The sequence below is a fragment of the Oratosquilla oratoria genome, chromosome 1 (assembly GCF_046742065.1).
Source record: "Oratosquilla oratoria isolate Oo_2021 chromosome 1, ASM4674206v1, whole genome shotgun sequence".
In the NCBI taxonomy this organism is placed as follows: domain Eukaryota; kingdom Metazoa; phylum Arthropoda; class Malacostraca; order Stomatopoda; family Squillidae; genus Oratosquilla; species Oratosquilla oratoria.
Genome location: NC_134777.1, coordinates 6,758,403 through 6,768,402, shown reverse-complemented (window position 1 = coordinate 6,768,402; position 10,000 = coordinate 6,758,403).

Here is a 10,000-nt window from a genome sequence, read left to right as displayed (position 1 = left end):
TGAATCAACAAAATACTGACAAACTAGGATTTAGATTTTGTAATAAGGATGCCGGAGACTTCTGAAAGGCTTGGCAAAGGTGCCTCAAGCCACGGGCATAAAGTAAATATCGTAGAAGGAGAAAACGATACTGTAATGATTATCATTTATTCTATATTATTTGTTTTTCTTTTGTTATCATTTGTCTGTTTGATTCTCATTTATTATTAGTTATATGTCAATTTATTATTATTTACTATTTACCTGTTTGTTTATTATTCAACTATACCTATGCATTTATTTATGTATTTTATTTGTTATTTACATTATTATAGTTTTTATTTATTCATTTATTATTATGATTTTTTTCGCATCCGACCTAGATATGGACCAAAAGGTCTCCTGTCGGCATGCTCCGCCTTTGTAATCCTTTGTTAGTAGTAACACATAGACGGGAAAAAAGTAATAATTTTTGAGATATAAATAGTTGATCTTGACATTGATGCAGTTTGGTTTCCAAAAGCCTCAGAACATCGGCCATTCTTACATTAATGAATAAAGAAACTATACCGACGCTGAGTGATTTACTAATCTCTTATACTTTGTATCTTAATTTTGCTCATAAAGTCTTAGGAACGTTTAATGTGGAAATTGGAGAAACTCTCAACGAAAGGTGAAAGTATATGTGTAAGCCATTTGGAAGCTTTATGGGCATGGCTGGGAGCGTTCCTCAGTGTGTTCCTATGTGCGTTCCTCAGTGCGTTCCTATGTGCGTTCCTCAGTGCGTTTCTATGTGCGTTCCTCAGTGCGTTCCACTTTAATTTGGCCGCGGTTAGCGCTCCCTAAATATTAAAGCCTAAGAGGCAGGAGGTTCATACCGAAATAAAAGTCCGGTAGGCAACATATATACATATACATGCATGTACCAAGGCTTTTTCCACCTTACTAGGGAGGTAGCCAAAAAGGAAAAGGCATAAAATCATTCACACCCATTCCATCCCTAAATACACTCCACTCCCCTCCACCCTCCCTCCCATCTTAGCACCTCCTAGATGACGGGACATCCCTGCACCCTGTCCACTGCCCTGGGTCAGAAGCAGTGTCGCATACACTACGACCGGAGATAATAGTCCATGATGAATTTTTACCATATCTCAATAACTACTACGTCGATTTAGATGAAAATTTACATGGCATTAGATTACACTATTAGTAGCCTTTCATTAAAATTTAAAGTCAATATCTTTGTTAGTTTCTTAATAATCTCTTTTTGTTTTGTTTTTCAGGTGAACAGAGATAATAGTCCTGTTAAAAGGATTTATGTATTTTCGTTAATTATAAGGATAAATATACAAAGTAAAGCAAAATAACAATTTTAAACAACCCATACCATAAATATACAACATAACAATCAATTACAAGAATGAAATATTAAATATATATCTCATAAATTTATTATTAGTATTTGATATATGATCCATTTTGTCTGATGACCTCAAATATGCGATTGGTAGTTGAATCAGTCAGTTTTTGTGATAGTGGCGGGTGGTACTGTTCTAGCAGCTTCTTTTATTGCTTCCCACAGTGAATCCTTAGATGTATATTGCTTGCCATTTAAGTAGATCTTCTTTTTTATGATACTCCACAAGTTTTCAATCGGATTTAAATCCGGATAACAGGCTGGCCACTTCATCAAAGTGTCTCCATTAAATCCCATGGAGGAGAGCATTTCCGTTGTTCTCTTGGCAGCATGTGCTGGTGCATTATCATGCATAAAAATGACTTTTGTGAGCTTTGATAATGGGAGTTCATCCAGCCAGTCTGAGAGGACATTTTCAATAAAGTCACAGTATGTTGTTGCAGTAATTTTCACACCTTCTGGCACTTTAAATGGGCCAATCATAGTGTCTCCCATGATACCTGCCCAAAACATTACTCCTCCACCCCCTTGTTGATGCCACAAACGCATGTGAGCTGGGTTATCATTAAATATCCAACCTTTGCTCCATCCATCAGGCCCGTCTAACGTGGCTCGGCACTCATCTGTAAATAATATATTCTTAACATCGGTTTTCATGTGTTTCCTCGCCCATTCTAGCCTAGCTTTTTTATGTTTCGGTGCCAATGGAGGCCTACATGTAGGTTTATTATATTTAGCAAGTTGAGACAATATCTTATTTCAGGTTGTTTTGGAGACATCTTGAATTCCAGCATCTGCAAACAAGGTTTTACTTGTAGTTCCAGGGTTTTTCTTTACGCATCGCTTAAGATGAGAGATGTCACGCGATGTAACAGACTTGAACTTCCCTTAATCACTGCGCACTTTCCTAAATTTGGGATTTTGTAAAAATCTACGAATTGTCTTTATATGTCGACCTAGTTTCTTGGCTACTTCACCAGCTGACTTTCCTTGCGCTATTTCCTTTATAATTTTGTTTCTCTCACACTCTGTAAGATCTTTCCCACGCCCCATTCTTTAATATTCAATAGGAGGACTATTATCTCTGTTCACCTGAAAAAAAAAAAAAAATGGATTATTAAAAAACTAACAAAGATATTGACTTCAAATTTCAATGAAAGGCTACTGATAGTGTAATCTAATGCCATGTAAATTTTCATCTAAATCGACGTAGTAGTTATTGAGATATGGTAAAAATTCATCATGGACTATTATCTCCGGTCGTAGTGTATATACTATACCAAAGAAATTTTTCGTAGGTCACATCCAAAAGGTAGGCCACATACTATATATATATATGTACATATATATATATATATATATATATATATATATATATATATATATATATATATATATATATATATATATATATATACCGGGGAAATAGTAGGCCATATACTATATATATATATATATATATATATATATATATATATATATATATATATATATATATATATACATATATATATACATATATATATATACCGGGGAAATAGTAGGCCATATACTATACATATGTATATATATATATATATATATATATATATATATATAAATATATATAAATATAAATATATATACACATATATATACACATAGATACATATATATACATATATATATATATATATATATATATATGTACATATATATATATATATATATATATATATACATATATATACATTTCTATATACATATATATATATATATGTGCATATATATATGCATATATGTATGTAAATATATGTATATATATACATATATATATAAATATATATATATATCGGGGAAATATGCTTGTTATGGTTACCACCAAGTTATTCTATTCATCCAAAACAAGACCCTCTCTCACTCACTCCCTCTCTCTCTTTCTCTCTCTCTCTCTCTCTCTTTCTCTCTCTCTCTCTCTCTCTCTCTCTCTCTCTCTCTATCTATCTATCTATCTATCTATCTATCTATCTCCCTCTCTCTCTCACACACACGCACGCACACACACACACACACACACACACACACACACACACACACACACACACACACACACACACACACACACACACACACACACACACACACACACACACACACACACACACACACACACACACACAGTGTATTAGTTGCGTAATTTATCTCTATCAACTCATAGACAGTGAAAATCATCCTGAGGTCCTTCCTGGCCAGCGTCAGTCAATTTCAGCAAGCCGAGGGAAATTCCCCTCCATCTTTGAAAAGAAAAGTGAAGAAAGGTTAGATGGCGGACGTCTGAGGAATTTGGGGGTTTCTTGGTTGACCCTTAGGGCAAAGGGAAAGTTAGACTTAAGATTTCCTTTTTAATACTGGAGAGGTTTTTGCGAAATGAATAAAATCATTTGGTGGTACCCAGGATAACTAACCATGTCTTCATTTGTACTTGCGCGGACAGATCCCTCGGTGGAGGAGGAAGGGAGTAGAGGAGGAAGAAAAGGAGCGGCTGGGCAAGAAAGAGGAGGAGAGGAGAGGAGAGAGAATAGAAGAGGTGAGGGGAAAGGAGGAAAGTGGAGATGAAGGAAGTTTAGTGGAGAGGAGAGATGAGTATAGGGGAGTAAGAGAGAGAGATAGAGATAGATAGATAGAGAGAGAGAGAGAGAGAGAGAGAGAGAGAGAGAGAGAGAGAGAGAGAGAGAGAAAAGAGAAGACTATTGGAAAGGGAGGGGAATGGAAAAGGGGGTAAATGGAGAAAGGAGAGTGAAAGGAAGAAGAATTGTTGGAGGAGGATTATGTTTAGTTGTCGATAAACATAATTTTTATTCTTTGGAACAAGATCGCGTTGATGTGATAGAGTCCTAGAGACGGCGAATTTAAATGAGGGAGGTTGAAAGAAGAAATAGCGGAAGTTGAGTGATTAAAGTTTGTCGAAGACTGATTTAGGAGGAAAAGGAAGAGGATTTTCAGTATTTTGTCGGCAATAACCAGCGTTTCTTTCCTTGGAAACAACATACCACCGAAGAGCTGTAGTCGTAGAGTTAGTAAAGGAGAGATTTAAGGACGGTAACGGATGGCGGTTCGAATCCTGCCACCGGCGAAGTTGAACCAAGGGCATGGTTCATTAAATTCCACGCTACAAAGTCCTCTGTAAGGGGCACCGTCCTAGCCTCACGATAGGGAGGAGTTTGTGACGTTAAACCATATCATCAACAGAAGGAAGTGATAGTAAAAATCATTGTTCTTCTTGAATACATATTAGTTTCCAGTCTTAGATCAATACTGCGTGAGTCTGGTCCATAAGGGTGGTACTAAACACCCCCGAGGTAGTCACTACATAAAACAGTTAATTATCCGTCCGGGGAGGGAAAAGGGAAGGATTTGGCGTGGAGAAGGAATGGGTGGAGAAGGAAAATAGGAGGAGGAGAAGGAGAAGGAGGAGGAGGAGGAGGAGAAGGAGGAGGAGGGGGGAAGGGTGGGAAGGTGTCTAGGGAGGAGTAAGAGGAGGAGAAGGAGAATAGGAGGAGGAGAAGGAAGAGGAGGAGGGGGGAAGGGTGGGAAGGTGTCTAGGAGGAGTAAGAGGAGGAGAAGGAGAATAGGAGGAGGAGAAGGAAGAGGAGGAGGAGGAGGAGAAGGAGGAAGAGGAGGAGGGAGAGGGTGGGAAGGTGTGTAAATGAGAAGGAGGAAGAGGAGGAGGGGAAGGAGAAGGAGAATAGGAGAAGAAGGAGGAGGAGGAGGAGGAGGGAAAGGTGTCTGGCTGAGGAGGAGGAAGAGGAGGAGGTAAAGGGTGGTAATGTGTCTGGCTGAGGAGGAGGAAGAGGAGGAGAAGAAGGAGAGGGAGGATAGGAGAAGAAAGAGGAGGAGGAGGAGGAGGAGGAGGAAGAAGAGGAGGAGGAGGGAAAGGATGGGAGGGTGTCTGGCCGAGGTGTGGCAAGAGGAGGAGAAGAAGAAGGAATAGGAGAAGGAGGAGGAGGAGGAGGAGGAGGAAGAGGAGGAGGAGGAGGAATGAAGGAGGAGGAGGAGGAGGAGGAGGAGGAGGAGGAAGAGGAGGAGGAGAATAGAAGAAGGAGGAGGAGGAGGAAGAGGAGGAAGAGGAGGAGGATGAGGAGGACGAGGGAAAGGGTGGAAAGGTGTCTGGCCGAGGTGTGGCAAAAGGACCTCTGGGGAGGAATTGCGGGCAGCGATGGAATGCTGGGATCACGGGAGATATACTGAGGGTGAGAGATATATGGGCTGGAGAACGGGGTGGGTCGTACTGGGTTGGGTCAGGCTAGACTAGGGTGGGGTGAGTTGGCCCGGGCTAGGCTGGACTAGGGGCTAAGTTGGGCTGGGCTGGGGTGGCGGAAAATATAGGAGTAGAAACGGGAGGAGGAAGAGAAGTAAGAGGAGGAAGATGAAGAAGAGGATAATTAGAAAGGGTGAAGATGAGGATTGGGAGGGGAAAGGGTAGAGGAAGAGGAGGAGAATGATGAAGAAAAAGAGGGGAAGAAAGAAAAAGATGAGGGTAAGGAAAAGAAAGAAGGAGGAGAAGACACGTAGAGATAATAGGAGAAAGATATGGATTTTGGTGGTTGTAATAGGGGTTGTGATTATGGTGGTTGTGGTGGTTGTGGTTGTGGTTGTGGTTGTGGTTGTGGTTGTGGTTGTGGGGTGAGAGAGGTGGGTCGAGGATGATGGGAGTAGCCGGCTCCCTTGGGAATCGGGATCAGAAGACATCAGAGAACGCGAGAACGTCCTTCATAAACTTCGTTCTGGTTGGATCCAGACAATCTTGTTGGTCTGGAAAGAGCGTGGATGCTGAAGGGGTTAGTCTCTATTGAGCCACAGGTAAAGCCAAAGCTATAATGAATAAAATTGTTGTGTGTTGGTCGGAGCAAAACCCTTAAAATGTGCCAGAAATGATCCAGTATCTCACCAAAAGGCTAATTTCTAAGTACACTCAAGTTCCAAAGTTCGAATGGAATATCATGTTCATTGTCACAATGCAAGGACTTAAAGATGAAATGAAACCCAAATAGGATAACACAAAACCGGGACTGAGTTTCCTGTTATTTTCTGCGGTCGCTCTAATCTCGCCGCTGAGCATCACGTCGTATCATCGGCCGCTGAGACATCGACCACGTGCGGCGTTCCTCGGTGGCTCTGCCCTCCTGCCGAGAGTTCTGCCGCTTCGCTGTTCGCTTTGGGACCACGTGGGGCTGTCTTCCCAGCGCCCGAGATGGTGCGATATTACGCACCACTGTACATCCTCTTTATTATAACTTTGCTCTTCCCAGATGAATAAGACCACGAGGTAGAATCAGAAGGCAAAGATTTTAAGTCTTTTGGCATTGATGTAACTTTCTGATTTTGTTTTGACTGGTATCAGACGAAGGTTTTCAGCCATGGGGGGAAAGAATAGGGTGAATTGAGACCTCGAGAGGGTGGCGGGGGTAATGTGACCATCAACCAATAAAAAAGAAAAAAAAAAAAAAAAAGATATATGAAAAAAATTGTCTGGTATCAGGGTCATCTTTGACACTCCCGATGGCTCTCGCGGACGCTATGTATCGCTCCTGAGGTTTAGGATCTTCAAAAAAAAAAAAAAAAAAAAAAAAAAAAGGATTAATTCGCCTCAATCAGTCTCGAGGTTGGAGCCTCTGTGATTGGACAGACAAAAGCGCCATGATGAGTTGACGTTGCTGATCCGTGATGAGTCAGGGCTGTCCAGCCCTGATGAGGCAGAGGTGGGGGGGAGGGGGGTATTGAGCCGTGATGAGGCAGGGGGTTATTGAGCCTTGGTAAGTCGGGTATATTGAACCGTCATGGGGCGGGGGTTTAGATGGGCCGGGGATGTTTAGTCGTGAAGACCGGAAGAAGGGGCATTGTTAGGGCTGTTTACACACGCAGCAGCCAGTGATAACTTGGTCGTGAATGGCAGACAATAGTAAGCATAGTAACAAAGGCAAATCACTGAGACGCACAGAAATAAAAATAGTGAAAGTAGTCATAGTAGCTATATATTTTTTATTACTTTTGCGACGTTAGCGGCGACAGTATTCCTGGTGATGGTAGTGGAGATGTGTGCGTGGAGGGGGAGGGAGTGGATCTTGTGCTTTAGCGGCCATTCATGCCCATAAATTCACGGGATGAAATTCCTTGCCTGTGAGAAGAGGCTGGGCCGGGGGCCGGAGGTGGGAGCTCTCTCTCTCTCTCTCTCTCTCTCTCTCTCTCTCTCTCTCTCTCTCTCTCTCTCTCTCTCTCTCTCTCTCTCTCTCTCTCTCTCTCTCTCTCTCTCTCTCTCTCTCCTCTCTCTCTCTCTCTCTCTCTCTCTCTCTCTCTCTCTCTCTCTCTCTCTCGCTCTCGCTCTCTCTCTCTCTCTCGCTCTCTTTCTGCCGGAGGTCTCATCCCTGTTAGAAAACAGTTCGGTTTCGTAATATGACCAGAATCCTTCCCAGGGATTAAAGTAAACAAGTACAGTTATACAATAGAGTTTATAATATATAACATGACGTGTGACGTGACATCATTATGTGTGATATGACCCTGCGTGGCGTTGAAACTTAGGGGCGTGACGCAGGAAATGTTACGAACAATGTCCTGCAAGATGGTATCAGGTGTTGACGTGACGGTCACGTCACGTGACGTGATGTCACGCGAGAATTATGATATACCCTTGATAAGTCTCTTGTTGCGTCCCGTGCCTGGCTGAAAAGATATCTTGTTGTCTCTTCATATGAAAGAAATCATCGGACGCCTATCAAGGGGGAATTCTCCTCGTGTCTCTCCCAGGGTATATCGCAGAATGACAGGCTCTTATGTAACGAAATGACACTATGTAACAACATGATATTTGACCTGGGGCGACTTCATTTACTTTCGGCGTGATGGAGACAATGTAACGAGGTCACGTGATGGGGACGTGGTTACTAAAGGGGATCTGCGGGAGGTGAATGATGTACCAATGTTTGTCTTTTTAATGTGGGCAGATAATTTTTATGAGGGTGCATGCCGAAATATTCATCCGCATGTGTGTGTGTGTGTGATTCACCTTGGTCTTTGGATCACGTGTTGGACTCGTGATCGACAGCTATTTCCCTCCCGGAAGAGAGCTCATAGCTCGTATGACCGATCTATGGGTAATGCTGTGACCTTACACGCACACACACACCCAACTCCCCGCCCACGAGAGTTGGAGTAACGACTCGAAGCGCAGCGACACTGAAATAATTTCAGCCCTGGGCAGGATTCGAAGCCGGTACCACCGGTACCGCCGTACTGACAGTCTGGGACTCTACCAACCGGTCCACCAAGAGAGAGAGAGAGAGAGTGTGTGTGTGTGTGTGTGTGTGTTTATGTGTAAGTGTATGTGTGTGTGTGTGTGTGTGTGTGTGTGTGTGTGTGTGTGTGTGTGTGTGTGTGTGTGTGTGTGTGTGTGTGTGTGTGTGTGTGTGTGTGCGTGCGTGCGTGCGTCAGCCTGAACTGAACAAGTATAAATTAGCTCGGAAAGGATTACCAGTGTGTTCAAGGCAGAGGAACAATCAGGATAGAAACAAGAATCTGAAATACCATCAAGGACAGAGCGCGATATTTTATCTAGTGTAGTTATGTAGACACACAAGAGAATTTGATACAAATACTTTGACCTGAAATGTGACGCTAAAGGGGAAAACACATGTATTGTACTGCATTTTATTATCATTCTACTTTTTGAAAGGAAAAATGAGACATAGAATACTCACACACACGTAATCTTAAACACACACACACACACACACACACACACACACACACACACACACACACACACACACACACACACACACACGTAGAGAGATCTGCTGTTTTGAAACGTTACGATTTGGAGGTCTCTATTTTTGTGAATTATTTTGGTAATTTTCTAATTCAGTGTGATTGATTTAAGAAGAGCTTCAATTTCTTTATTATTGTTCATTCTTATAGTTTATTGTATTCTTCTATTTCCTGTCCAGAGGTAATATTGTAGAACAAATAAATAAATAAATGAATAAATAAATATAAAAATAAATAAATAAGTAAATAAATTAATTGATTAATAAATGAATAAAATAAAGTGTTACTCATGAGTGAAGCTGAATAGGTCAGAATAATATTTGATATAATCCAACAAGACAGGCCAAGAATCGAAGAATAAAAGACTCTGCAATCGAGGTCAAAAGAAGAAGAAAAAAAAAGGACATAACCGGAGATGACAGGAAAAGAAGAACGAGCTGAAAAAAGGACCAGATAGGAGTAGACAGGAACAGGCTGGACGAGGCCATTTTCGTGGCCATGGTTGTTGTTGCTGTCGCTATGGTTGTTGTCACTCGTCGTTGTACCTGATGTAGCTGACGCCGTCGTTGTTGTTGTTATTGTCAACGTCGTCGTTCATGACCGCGGTCGTCGTCGTCTTTGTTGTTGTCTTTGACCTTGTCATAGTCTTGTTGTTGTTGTTGTTATTGTAGTCAACTTTTTTGCTTTTTTCCGATGGTTGTTTCTCCATTAGTGCTAGTTTTAGTATCTCTTCCTCGTTATTCTAGATGATTTTGTTCAGATATAGAGCTGCCCTTTGTGCGGTCAAATTTTGAATTA